This window comes from Acinonyx jubatus, chromosome A1 (genome assembly GCF_027475565.1).
Source record: "Acinonyx jubatus isolate Ajub_Pintada_27869175 chromosome A1, VMU_Ajub_asm_v1.0, whole genome shotgun sequence".
In the NCBI taxonomy this organism is placed as follows: domain Eukaryota; kingdom Metazoa; phylum Chordata; class Mammalia; order Carnivora; family Felidae; genus Acinonyx; species Acinonyx jubatus.
In genome coordinates this window covers 141,869,835-141,884,173 of record NC_069380.1, presented here as the reverse complement: position 1 = coordinate 141,884,173, position 14,339 = coordinate 141,869,835, and the positions used below count along the sequence as shown (strand labels likewise).

General features: G+C 40.5%; 1 long non-coding RNA gene across 1 annotated transcript; it reads right to left on the bottom strand.

Annotated features, from left to right (window-relative positions):
* Positions 1 to 206: 206 nt before the first annotated feature.
* On the bottom strand, positions 207 to 11,376 carry LOC128316005 (uncharacterized). The gene is made up of 3 exons (XR_008299322.1): positions 6,462 to 11,376; positions 5,543 to 5,653; positions 207 to 4,360 (listed from the first exon to the last, which is right to left on the bottom strand). It is a non-coding gene; the product is annotated as an uncharacterized LOC128316005 (long non-coding RNA).
* Positions 11,377 to 14,339: the final 2,963 nt, after the last annotated feature.

Sequence of the window (14,339 nt, the reverse complement as noted above, 5' to 3'; positions counted from 1 at the left end):
AGAAAACATAAAAAAATCTTAGTAACTTTGGGTAATTAAATGAAACACAAATAGGAACCATTTAAAAAACCAACAAACTGGACTTCATCAAAATAAAATGTTTCCTTTTCAAAAGATATTGTTATAAAAGTGAAAAGGGCAAGCCACAGATTGAGAAAACAATATTTGAAAAAACATATGTTGGTCAAAAGACTTGTATTTGGAATATATTTTTAAAACCTGTTACAACTCAATGATGAAAAGTCAAACAAATCAATTTAAAAATAAATACCTCATCAAAAAATTGCGTACATATATTTTGTATACATTGTATATGTTTTTATATATACACACAAATAGCAAATAGCACTTGAAAAAAATAATCAACATCATTAACCATCAAGGAAATGCAAATTAAAACCACAATAAGATACCTCTACATATCTATTAAAATGGCTAAAATGAAAAAGACTGGCAAAACTAAATATGGGCTGGAAAGCAGAAAAATTGGGACTTGCATTCACCATTAAGATTCCTTAAGGAATCTTAAATAGTTCCAACACTTCAGAAATTTTGTCAATTCCTTTAAAACTTTACACGTACATCACATGATCAAGACATTTCACTACTAGGTATTTGCCCAAGGGAAATGAAAGCATCTGCATGTACATGAGTTTTCACGTGAATATTCATAGCAGCAGTGCTTGTAATAGCCCCAAAGTAGAAACAACGTAAATTCCCATTAACAGATAAGTAAACAAGTGGAGTATATCTATACAGTGAAATACTACTCAATAAGAAACAGGAATGAACTGGGATACCTGGGTGGCTCAATCAGTTGAGGGTCCGACTTTGGCTCAGGTCATGATCTTGTGGTTCATGGGTTTGAGGTCCGCATTGGGCTCTGTGCTGACATCTCAGAGCCTGGAGCCTGCTTCAAGTTCTCTGTCTGCCTCTCTCTCTCTCTCTCTCTCTCTCTCTGCCCCTCACCCACTCATACTCTCTGTCTCTCTCTCAAAAATGAATAAACATTAAAAAAATTAAAAAAAAAAAGAAACAGGAATGAGCCATTGATACATACAACAACATGAAGAATCTCAAAAAACTTCAGCTAAGTGAAAGAAGCTAGACCCCTCCCCTGACAAAAAAACAGTATATATGATATAATTCTATTTATACAACATTCTAGAAAATGTAAACGAACCTATAGTGATAGAAGGCAGATTAGTGATTGCTGAGGAATAGGGTCATGTAGGGAGTAGAGCACACTCTAAGACTTTGTAGTCTCTAGATTACAAAGGGGCACAAGGAAACTTTTAGGGTAATGGATATGTTCACTATATTAAGTGTGGTGATGGTTTTATGAATGTGAATATATGTCAAAACTCATCACACTGTACGTTTTGAGTATGTGCAGTTTATTTTAGGTCAATTATACTGCAAAAAAAAAAAGTAATGGGAAACTTTAGAAGCTTCTACTAGATGGTCCTTTGGACAAAAGAAAGGATTACTGTATTTTACATAGTTGTTAGTAAACTAAGAGAATGCTTTACATCCAGGCAAAAACTATAAATTCTTCAGGGATGTAAATCCGTGCAGTCTTTATTACTGAGGGGAGTTTAGGATTGTCACTTCTTCCATCCCAACCCCTCACCCCTGCTAATGCCTAAAGGAAGATCCCCTCTGTGACAGCGGCTGCTGCTAAAGGCAGACTATTGAGTGAGACAAAGATCTGCACACAACAGGCATTTATTGTGGTTTTCTGGATTGTTTAGTTCATCAGGACAGATGATATCTCTTGAATAAGGTCCATAGGCTAAAGACTTATTCTATGAATCATAACATAGGGATGTTACAAATCAAAAAATCTGCCACACCTGTCATATTGAATTGCTGCTGATCTCCCAGCAATCTGCTGTGTATTCTCAAAAGGCCATTTCCCTAAATCTTATTCTAGACATGAGGATCGATGGTGTGAATGTAATCACTCCTGTTTGTGGGGTCAGCATTTTCCAGGTCTACTCTAAGAGTAAGTTAAGACAGAGACAACATAAGAGCAGAGCATTTGGAGGAGGTGAGGAAACCCAGTTTCCAGCCTCTTGACCTACGGAATCAGAAATTCTGGGCATAAAGAAGCCCTCCAGGTAATTCTGATATATTCAAGTGTGAGAATGACTGACGTCCAGAATCTTTAGCCTGGAGAAGTGTCTCTTTCCTCAGCTCTTAGTGCTGTGTAAGTATTAAAATAAAATTAAGTATTTTCCACAAGAGACCCCAGAAACCATCTGTCCACACAATCAGCCAATGACTCATTGTACAAGTTCTATCTACTAAGCCTTGCTCACATTTCTAAGCACCTGCTGGAAACCTTCTCCACGGATGTCTCCCTGGGATCCCAGACTCAGGATTTTTCCTCCCCCAGCTGTTACCAGCTTCTGAATAGGTAAGTGGCATTACCATTCACCAGTCCGGGAACGTTGGTACTCTCTTCAAATCCTCCCATGTCTTTACTCTTCACGTAAAATCACCAGATCCTATTGATTCTAAATCTTCATTGTCTCTGCTTTCCCACATGTAAGGGCTTTCTAGGTGTATTGGGTTTTGCTAACCACTTCACATACGTTACTTTACTTAGTTCCCACAGCAAACCATGGAAGGCAATACTATTATCATCTCTGTCTTACATGGAACAAACCAAGGTTTAGAGAGGTAGAGGAACTTCCCTGGAATCATGTGGCTATGATATTTCAAAGGCAGATCTTGAACTTAAATCTGTCTGGAACTGAAGTCAAATTCACCATTATTCTCCTAGTGATGGTTTCTAACTAGTACCCAGCCTTCATTTCATCCTTTATAAATGTCTTCGGGGCTCTTGGCAGGAAGAGTGTGCACCCCAACACTCTGAAGTCTTCAATGAAACTTCACTGCCTAAAGAATGATTCTAAACCCTTGGTGCCTAAGGCCCACCACACTCAAGCTCCTCTCTCTCCCCCCATCTTGCCTCCTACTCTATGCCTCCAACCTACAACACACACTACGCTTTGAATCTGTTATTTCTCAGCTCTTCACCCAAAATGAATGACCTTCACCAATCACCTGGAGATTGGTACTTACCACTCAGGTTTTCCCACCGTTTTAAAAGATGGTAAATAAAAACCACACCAGTACCTGTCAGTTAAGGTAAATTTATGATGAAATTGAGGAATACCTCCCTTGGTGACCAAGTGTGGAATATTGTAGCATTTTTCACAAATATTCCATGCTGCTCCCGGGGGGTGGGCGGGGGGGTGGATTATCCCTTCCTTACCCCTTAGAGAAAACTTAGCCATATGATTGACTTTGGCCAATGGAACTGGGCAGAAGAGCCTTGGATCACTTCCCAGCAGAAGTTTTAAGGGCTAATGGATGGTTCACTGAGCTCCTCCCTGCCAGGAGATAAATAGCAATGTTTCAGTTAGGGCCCCCTGCTCCATCAGCATGGGTCCCAGAGTAAAGGTAAGATGGGATAGAGCCACATCCAACCCATAATGGACATATAGCAAAAATAAGAAATAAACTTTGAAGCCTCTGAGCTTTTCAGGGTTTTGTTGTTGAAACACAATCCTGACTAAATAAATAGGGACTTTTTTTTCAATCTACTTTGAATGGACTAATCAGCCCAAGTCTGCATCCCTGACATCAAAAGCAGTAGAACTGGGCCGATGGGGTGGGTGTGTTCCGTGTAATGAGAAGAGGCTTTATCTGACTGAGCCTTGGCTCCTCCCTGGGGCAAGTTAGTAGATGGGACCTCAGTCCAGCCAGGCCACAACCTAGACAGGTAATCACTATCCCAACCACCAGTACTACAACTGGGAGATGAGCACCATCTATGAAAATGTCCTATCAGAGGCCGAGACACAAGAGGGGAGAGCTCTGTCTGTGTTTCTTACTTCCAACAGGATTCTGTTTGAGAAGCCTTGATGTCAAGCACTCAATGCAATTGGCTCAGCTGACTAAGGCAGCTGGAAGGAAGTTAGTATGTGCTGCTTCTTCGACCTGAGCCAGCACACCCCAGAATGCTGAGCAAGACTAAAGCCAGGGGATTGAGAGGAACCTCCCCCGTCATCCCCCCCCCCCCCCCCACACACCTGTCTTGGTTGATGAGGCTCTAAGCACGGAAAAGACTGAAAGACTCCTGACTTCTGGGGCAGCTTAGTTGCTGGCTTCCTCAGGGTCGCTCGCATGTTCTTTTCACCTCTGATCCAGTGATCTCCTCTGCACTTTCTGTAATAACTTCCCCAGGATTGCCTGCAGTAACACTGAACTTGCTCCTGAAGGTCAGCTCTAATGACACTTCCTCCACAAGGCCTTTCTTCATCCAACTGTCAGCTTTCTCTTCATTCTGCAAAGTAGAGGGCACTGTGCCAGATTGATTGAATTCCACATCCTATTGTCCACAGCAATACCCTTGAGTATCACAGCATTTATCATAATGGAGCAAGAACATCCCACACATTCTCTCTTAGTTTTTAAACCTAGCATTGATTGACCAAAGCCAATTTAACCTAACATTTCAAATGAAGCATGACATTAGCTTTAAGCTTAGTTGCTAAGAGATGACCTCATTATAATCTCAAAATCCAAAACCTCATATTAACCAGCTTGACTCATTGTAAATTTTGTTCCCTTAAGAGAGAGAATCATCACTAAGAGTCAGGCATGTACTCAGTATTTAGGGAGTGAACAATAAGAGGAATTGCATGACAATCAGTTTGTAAAAGTATAGTGTCTTCCAATCCTAAAAAAAAAAAAAAAGTTCAGGTCCCACGATGATGTGAATATACTTGGCAAGGATATGAAGCAGCTGAAACTCTTATGAGGGCTGGTTAGAGTGGAAATCGGAACTTTTTTACTTTGGAAGGAACTTCATACTTTGGACTTGAGCACTATCTACTGAAGCTGAACATACGTATGCCATGGCCTAGCAGTTCTTTTCCTAGCTATCTTCACTACAAAGTGTGTACATATTCACTAGAAGATATGTACAAGGATACTCACAGCAGTATTATTTTTAACAGCCCCAAATTGGAAACAACTCAAATGTCCATCAGTAGCAAAATGAAGAAGCAAATTATGGTATATTTGTAAATTATACTACTATACAATAAAGAGAATGAATAAATAATGCTACATACAACAGCATGAATAAATCTCACAAATATAATGTTGAACAGAAGAAGCTGGAAACAAAGAAAAAAAATATTGTGTGACTCCATTCATACAAAGTGCAAAACCAGGAAAAACTAATCTGTGGTTAACTTCAGATTCAGGTTACTTAAGGAAGTGAGAGTAACTGGGAGTCACTTACTATAATGCTTTTTTTCTTGGTATACATATATTACATGTCCACACTTATATTGGCTTTGAAAAAAAATTCATTAAGCTATAAACTTGTGATGCACTTTTCTGAACGCGTGTCATACTTCAAAATACAGCTAAAATTTTAATGGTTTCCAAGGATAGGGGTTTATTTTACTCCAAAAAGATTAGAGGTAAGAAGTAGTGAACCAGAATGGTTTCTCACCAATGGCGTTGAGAAAGAATCCAAGCTTCTGTCATTATGCTCCTTCATGCTCAGCATGTGAATTTTATCCTCAAGGTTGCAAGTTGCCTGTGACACTTCTAGGCATTGTATCTGCATTAGGGGAAGGCAGGAGGCAGAAGTCCAGAAGCCAAAGAACATATCAACCAAGTCTAAGTCTGCAGAATTGTGGATACTTTTTTTTTTTTTTTAACTCATTTCTGCAGTTTTCAGAAGTTCCACAATCATATGGATTAATGTTATTTTTAAAAGAAAGCTGGGCTTATTGGATGAGAATAAAGTAAAATCATGTTCTGATTTTGACTTCAAGCCCTCTAAAGGTAATTCACAGGGTTTCCCATTGGGCAGAATGATTGTAGAATCCCTTCTATGTCCATAGGGGCAGAAAAGTAGCCTTGCACTTACTCTTGGGAGGGTGCAGAACAATGTATTGCTCCTTGAGAGATATCATACGGTGCATACAAAGACCTTGTGTGGGGGCCCCTAAATGCTATTCTTTGGGAGCAGAGGTGTTTCTGACCTGAAATGACTTGGGGAAAATGGCAGCGTCCCACACAGCCAGGGATTGGTGTGTAGGAGTCTGCCGCTGCTGTTCAACACTCGGATGCATATTTTATCCATTTTCTGGAGCTCTGCAGGGTAGAACTTAGCTCAGAATAATTAAGAAGAAATGCAAATCAAGAAATAAGCTTGGTTATAGTTTAATTCACTGAAAGAAGACAAAAGTAAAAAGCAGGATAAATTATTTTCAGCAGAGTTGATTTCCTGAAAGATACGATTGATCACCATTTTTTTCCCTAAGAAAACCACCTTTGAAATAGCTTGTGCTTTGGATGAGTCTAGCTTATTCGTCCACTCTGAATGATAATCCTTGACCCAGAGGCTTCAATCCTTCATTCACCTTCAGTCATTACTTCCTGAGACAACTTGCTTTACCAACAAACTCCATGGGAGCTTCTGCTTGAAGGATGCAAACTTTTCTCCCTCTGCCTTAAGGTCCAAAAACCATTTGGAGATAGTCTTCCAATTTTCCAGTGAGGAGAAGTGGGAAGTTGATGCATGGTGGTTCTGAATTATGAGAAGGGAAATTGTGTTAAGGAACCAAAAACTTATATGATTTTCAGACTTTATTTTTAAAAATATTTATTTACTGCCCACTTTGTATGAATGTAGGCTAAAACCTGGGGTATTCAGAGAAAATCTGTCTCACTATAAAAGCCCTCCACAGTACACCTCTCCTTCCCTCCCACATAACTATATTGATCTTTGAACCCCTCTAAGGCATCAGGCTATTTCTCACCTCCTCATCTTTACTCTACATCAGGAACACTCTTCTCTTCCCTCCTCCTGCCCCAGAGCCCACACCCCTCAATTTGGCCAACTTTTACTCAATCACCAGGTCTTAGTTTCCACATTTCTTCTAAGAAAGCCCACCTAAGTAAGGCCTCCCAAGTTCCTCTGCCTAAAATTTCATTTAGAACTTCCTTCTACTGAGTAAACTTAAAAGGGCACAAGGAGACAAAAACAGTACATCATTTATGACTCTGTCTCAGGAGGCTTGCTTATTCAACACACTAGTGACATAAGGCTAACATTTCTTATTATTTGGTCACAGCAAACAGATAGATATGTCCTCTCCCTAGTCTGTGATCCGATGATTCTTCTGGCCTATATGCTGATTACCAATATCTATGTTCCTGTCTTGGTCTCCTTGAAAGGAGGGATTACGTCTTACTCATCTTGGTTCCCAGCAGGAATCAGCATGGTGTCCTGACACGGAAGATGTTAAAAAATACATCTAAACTGAATACAGTTAAATGTAATTACACTGAATTGACTCTAAATTAAACTAGGTACCATGAAGGAGTTTTTATTCAATCTTCCCAGCTGGGTTTTTAAAAGGTGATAAGAGTTCATAGTAAATATGGAAATAATGCATACTTTCTCATGACAGATCCATGGAAAACTCTAGGCCAAACAGTGAAGTTGTGCCTTTAAAACCAAAGCATTTTTATAGAAACAAAAACTTGGAAGTCGATGAATATCTATCAATAACAAACTAGCTTAAGATTCATTTTTCCAGGGGCACCTGGGTGGCATAGTCAGTTAAGCGTCCAACTTCTGATTTTGGCTCAGGTCGTGATCTCATGGTCATGAAATGGAGCCCCAGGTCAGGTTCTGTGCTGAACTGTCTTTCTCTTTCACTCTTGTTCTGCCCCTTCCCTGCTCACTTGCTCTCTCTCTAAAAATAAAAAAATAAAAAGATTTCTCTTTCCAGTGGACTATAATTGGACATTAAAATACTAATGTGAATCTGTTGATGTCAGAAGATAGAGCTTTAAGTGACAAAAGCAGGTTATGTAACAGTAATTTTAGTTGCATTTAAAAAATGTGTGGGGGGGGGCACTTGGGTGGCTCAGTCCGTTAAGCATCCGACTTTGGCTCAGGTCATGACCTCTAGGTTCATGAATTTGAGCCTCACGTCAGGGTCTGTGCTGACAGCTCAGAGCCTGGAGCCTGCTTCAGATTCTGTGTCTCCCTCTCTCTCTCTGCCCCTCCCTGCTTGCATTCTGTCTCTCTTTCTGTCTCAAAAATAAATAAAATGTTAAAAATTAAAAAAAAAAAATGTGTGTGTGTGTGTGTGTGTGTGTGCATCCAAAGAAAAAGAGAAAAGCCTACGAGGATGCATACCAAATGTTAAATTGCTTCTGAGTGGTGACATTAAGGATAATTTATCTTTTGTTCTAAATACTTTTCCTGAGTGTTTGCAACGAGTAAAAACAGGAAAATATTAAACTTGCATTGGAGACACAGTGGTCATGGATAGCATAACTACATGCCAAGTTGTGTGTGAGGCCCATGTGCTATTCTGAGGGCCACACTTAGTTCTTTCACTGTAAGAGTCCCTGCGGTACAGCTCAATTGGTAACAGCTGAAGTTTTTGCTATCATTATAGGTCAGGCATTCTAAGGACTTTACATACATTCTTTCATTTACATGTCACAACAACCCTTCCCTGCTTTATTTTTCTGTATAGCACTGATCACTTTCTGAAACTAAACAGTGTACTTACTTATCTCTTGTACTGTGTGTCATTCCTCTCATTTGAATGCAAATTTCCGGAGGGCAGCAATGTTTGATCACTGCTGGCTCCCTGGTACCTAGAGCAGTGCTTGGTACTTAATTAGTCTTCAAATGAGTGTATGAGCAACCTTATGACATAATAACTGGTACTATTCCTGTCTTACTATGAGGACTCTGTAAGAGGCGGAACAGTTTGCCCAACTTGCTATGAAGGTACAGAGAGAGCTCCATCTCCATGATTCCCGGATGTGTGTTCTCAACCACTCTTTCTCATCAGTGACAACAAATCCTTGAATGAATGTCCTCCTCCCACATGCAGTCAACCCATGAGAGAGATAGTGAGATGCCACAGAAGAATTTGCAAGTGTGGTTTCCTTGTGTTAAATTAGTAAGATCTTTATGTAATAGATAATGTTCTATCATCTGCAACAGTCATCGTAACAGGCATGATATTCTTCAGATCAAAAGGAGGAGGAACAGGGCTTAAAAATCGAATCAATTATTTACCAAATGAAGAAAAAATCTATAGCCTGGGAAATGGTCTTAAGGCAACATTTTTTCTTAATGGTAATGTAAGCAACTGGACTGAATAGCCCTCGAAGGACAGGATTTAGGGAAGCCCAATGCTATGCAGAGAGAAAGTACTTAGAGCAGTAAACCCAAATGTTTGGGCCCATGGCTTGTCATGGCAGTTTAATAATGCTGGTCATTAAGATCATTCACATAATTTGCCTTGATCACCAAACAATCTTTTGAGTGTCATAGGGCTTCCCCGGGGGGAAAATATGTTAATTCTCCTCAGGGGCCTAGAGAGAGAATCCCGTGACCAGCAGGGATGTGGTCATCACTCCCTTTGATAATTTGATTTCTGACTATAAATTAAGCAAATGGTGTTCTAAATTACTTAATAAGTCTTTTGTGGGCTCGATTAATGTGGGTGAGTCCCTCTGAACCTAACAACCCTTGGGAGCTCTGACAAATCCAGTTCCTAGATCTTCAATGGGAAAGCAAGCTCTGAATTGTAATGACACTTCTGGCCACACACACAGCCCTGCTAAGACACACACACACACACACACACACACACACACACACACACATACACACAATCACACGTATGAAATATTTACAACATGCAGATGCACACACAAACACACTCACAGACACACCTATGAGGGCCTGTTTGGCAGGCAACCTCCCTAGATGACATCATTACTTCACCTTCTCTGTAACTGAAAAATCATGCCGTTGTAAAGATATGAAACATTTCCTTCAAATGTGCTTATATTTCTCCATCTTTGATGGTTGCCAACCTGTCATTAAGGGTGAGCAGACTGTTCAGCACAATGTCAGCCCGGCTATGACAGCAGTTCCGCCCCACCCTCCACAGTTCTGGGCTAGATGGTCCTAATGGCAACCAGTCAGCAGGGGCTGCTCCCCTGAAATAGAAAGTGAGTAGGGCCATAGGATTCCTGGGCAGAGCTGGGGAGGAGACAAAAAACAAAAACCACCTTTTCTTCTACCTACACCAAGCACTTTCTCTGCAGGAGCTGAGAGTTGGCAAAGGCCAGCTCAGGGGGCCTTCATGAAATCTTCCATTTAATGTTAAAAAACATAATACCCAAGCACATGAAAAGCCAATTCTTTGAGATTGCCATTGTGTCTACTCTCCATACCTGTTACTTCTTGTAAACTCATCTAGAATAAAACAAAAAGTCCTTATTTGGCTGTTAAGGTCATTATGGACTTGTTCCCAGCTCCTCTCTGACTGTATTCATAGCATTCTCTCTCCCTTGCTATTCCACTATGGCCTTCATGGCCTCAATGGTCTTCCAACACCCCCATACTCCTGCCTCAGGACTTCTACACTTGCTGTTCCTCTGTGTGGAATACTCTTCTCCCGAGGACATCCATGTGGCTCACCCCATCATTTCCTTCAGGTCTTTACTAAAGTATCATCCTATCAGAGATATTTCCATCATACCTAAAATACATAGCAGCCTCTACCTCTTATTACTTTTTATTCTCTTACTCTTATTTTTTCCTGGTTCTTATTCCCCATTGACAGGCTATATATCTATTTATTGTCTGTCTTCCTCCACTAGAATATAAGCTCCTTGAAAGCAGGGATTTTGTCTGATCTGATAACTATCATTTCCTTAGGGCCTAGAAGAGTGCCCAGCCCATTGTAAGTACTCAATAAACATGTGTTGAATGAATTAATTAATGAATTATGCTTCTCCTTCCCCATTTTCCTTTGTCCTAATTACCCACTGCCTCTGAAGTTATCAAATCCTCAAATAATATGTTGACTCTAGAAGGGTGTCATTCTTCCTGAAGTGCCTAACATGCAGTAAAGTCCTCCACAGTGCCAGGAAGTCCACCACAAAGTCTGGGAGCTCCAGTTAGGTTGAGAAAGAACTTTCAAACATTACCTAGTTCCACACAAATCTACTAAAGGGAAGACACTAAGGGAATTCTAAAACTATTCTGAGGGGTAATGGCCAAATTCACTCTGGGGAAATGAGTGTTCTTTGGTTTAGAGAATTGATTTAGTGGCCTTTTTAGTTCTGCAAAGAGAGGCCTAGAATCTGGGCAGAATGGAAGAGGCTGAGGTAGGAGGGAAAAATTTTCTCTCATTCTATTATACAAAATGTCTATATTGGTAAGAGAGGCTTTTGTATTTTGACATTTTCAGCTTCCTTGCAAGCTGATAGTAAAAAAAAAAAAAAAAAAAAAAAAAAAAAAAAAAAAAAAAAAGTTTGAGCAGAATCTAGAAACTTAAAGAATAAAGTAGCATGCAGAGGTTAGTCTGTTGAGTGTGGCTGGAAGACCGAGCTGGAGAAGAGATCAAAAGGGGCTCCTAGCACTGTTAGATGCCTCACATTCAGCTTTACTTTGTTTCATGATCTATGAAGAAATTTCCCTCACTAAACCCAACTCTTGAGCAAAAGCTGTGTTAACCACTACCAGTTTTAGCCTTGTGTTAGCACTGCCTTAAGGAATCAATGGAGCACTGTGTCAATGTTTCGGGATGACCAAATAGGATGAAGGAAGGATGAAGACGTAGTGGTGAGGTAGCTAGAGGTCATGGAGAAGAACGCAGAAGCAGGAGGTCAGCAATGTCAACCAGGAGAATGTAATCATCTATAGAAGTTCTTGGAAATTTGGGATAGGAAACAATTTCTTTAAGTCCATATGATATCAGTATTGGATAGTAAAGTAAAAGGTACTCTGAAAGAATGGAGGATTTAAGGACTTTTGGGTCATCCTGCATCACAGAATTCAGACTTGAACCTCAATGGTTATCTACTTTTCCGACTTTACTTACTCATGGAAATCTTTTCATCAAATGAATTATTATATGAAACCCAATGTGTAAAACAGATTAATATTGAGCTGCCGTGATGAAATAGGACAGGGGTCAGAATTTATGCCCACTCGGTTTTCCTGTTGGATCCCACAGTAGCCATCAGGCAAGTCTGTGGAATCCCAGCACTTCAGGAACACAGTTTCAAAACCACGAATCTAGAACCCAAATCTTTAATATTTCCGGCAATTGATCATTCATCCTAACTCTGAGTGCTCATTACTGCTAAGCAGCATGTCCCTGAGCCAATCATCACTGATGGGCGTTCTTCCATCTTTTGAACCAAATTCATCAACCTTGGGACTCTCCACCAGTCCTAGTATAAAAATCAAAGTAAGCTTTATTCCTCTTAGAGATAACTCTTCAAACCTTTAAAGATATCTTACCTCCTTCCCTAATCATCTTTGCTCCAAGTTAGACATTCTTAATCCCCCATCTATTCTGAAACTGTAGTTCATATACTGTTTTGGGATTTGAAATTATTGATATCACTTGCAAAAAACAAACTCAGCATAGAAAAGGAGTTCATTTACAACCAAAACAGAAGCACCAAGAGGGACACAATCACAAACACTTTGAGGATACTAAGGAAAAAGGAAAGGTGTTGATCTCCTCTTCAGAAAGCAGCCCAGAAAGCGTGTTCCCTCCTGCACTTTATAAAGGGGACTGGAACTCAGCACCCATGTCATTCAACTCAGGGAGTGCCTGGGATCACTCTGGCAATCACCATATCAGGGACATGAGCGGATGGACTCAGTTCTTACTATTATTACTCTTCAAACACTCCCCAGCAGTTGAGCTCAGGGACACAGGACAGTAAGTGCCCAGCATGGGCTTATTTTTGCTAGTCTTAATTGATCACATGCATATCCACAAAGCTACTGACCCTTGGACACGGTCATGAGATCTATTAACTAAAAATAAATGGAGTGCCTGGGTGGCTCAGTTGGTTAAGCATTCGGCTCAGGTCATGACCTCGCAATTCGTGAGTTCAAGCCCACGTCAGGCTCTGTGCTGACAGCTTAGAGCCTGGAGCCTGCTTCAGATTCTATGTCTCCCTCTCCCTTTGCCCCTCCCCAGCTTGTGCTCTCTCTCTCAAAAATAAACAAACATTAAAAAAAATAAGTGAGATTCTGGAACCATGATTCAACAACCACTAGTTGTTTTGCTGCAGAATGATAGTATCATTTAGTAACAATCAACAGATTGATGATTTGCATTGGTTTTGGTGGAGGCTGAAGGAGGCAGAGGAGTAAGGCTCAACAGTTAGGGCTAGTTGTATATCTGGAAAGTGCCTATGTGACCAGTTCACTGGCCCAACACCACCAGAAACAAAACTTGGGCTTCCTGGTATCACAATGCCTCACATGCACACTGGTGGTGGTTTGAGGCCTGGAGACTTTGGACAGAATGCGTAACCCAATGGTGGGAGCACAAACAAGGCTGCACTTGAGATACCAGAACCCCTTGATGGCCTAACATTCCTCTGTGCAGCTGTACTATATCCTTTGCCTGTGACGAAGCTCTTCATTGAATATGAACTGAGTCCTGTGAGTCCTTTCAGCAGTTGAACACTTGAGATCGTTGGTGGGTAATTAACACAGTAAAGATAAGAAATGACTTCCAACACAGGCCACTCTGGAGCCTGAAGGATGCTTCTGACAGGAGAGTGTTAGTGTTTGGTGCTTAAGGCACACAATTTTGTAAGTGGGTATGATGAAGTAAGATACTTCAGTTCTGTTGCACGTTATGGAAGCATCTCCAGAAAAAACAGCAGGAATGCATTTTGATTTGCTTCAGTAGAAAAATCCTTCCATCTTTGACCAAGAACGTACCTGTCCAGGGTTGTGCAGGTGTGTATGCAAACAAAGAAGGACCACAGTGTTAACCCTCATTTCTTCTTCTTTTTCCCAAAACTCCTTTATTTTGGCCCTATACCTCTGAGAGGAAGCATTGTGGTTTCACGTATTAAAGTCTTTTCTTCACAAATAAGATGTTACCGACTCTTTGGAATCCTAATTAAGGTCATCGGTACTGAAGAAGGAATCAAAGGTAAACCCAAGACAGCATCAACAACAAAACTGACATTTGGGAAGGAAGTCAGTTCAGGAGGGAAGAAAATGTTTATGTATGAATGTCTGCCTGCATATGTACAGGTGTATGGCGGAGAGTGTGTATGTATATACACACACATGTAATTTTCACAAATCACATATATATGGAAAACATGATCTCTGATACAAAATGAAACATCTTTTTATCCTCCTGGCTCAGGATTTGAGCTGTATCTAAATCCACACTCTGCCACCTGCTGGCTGTGAGTGT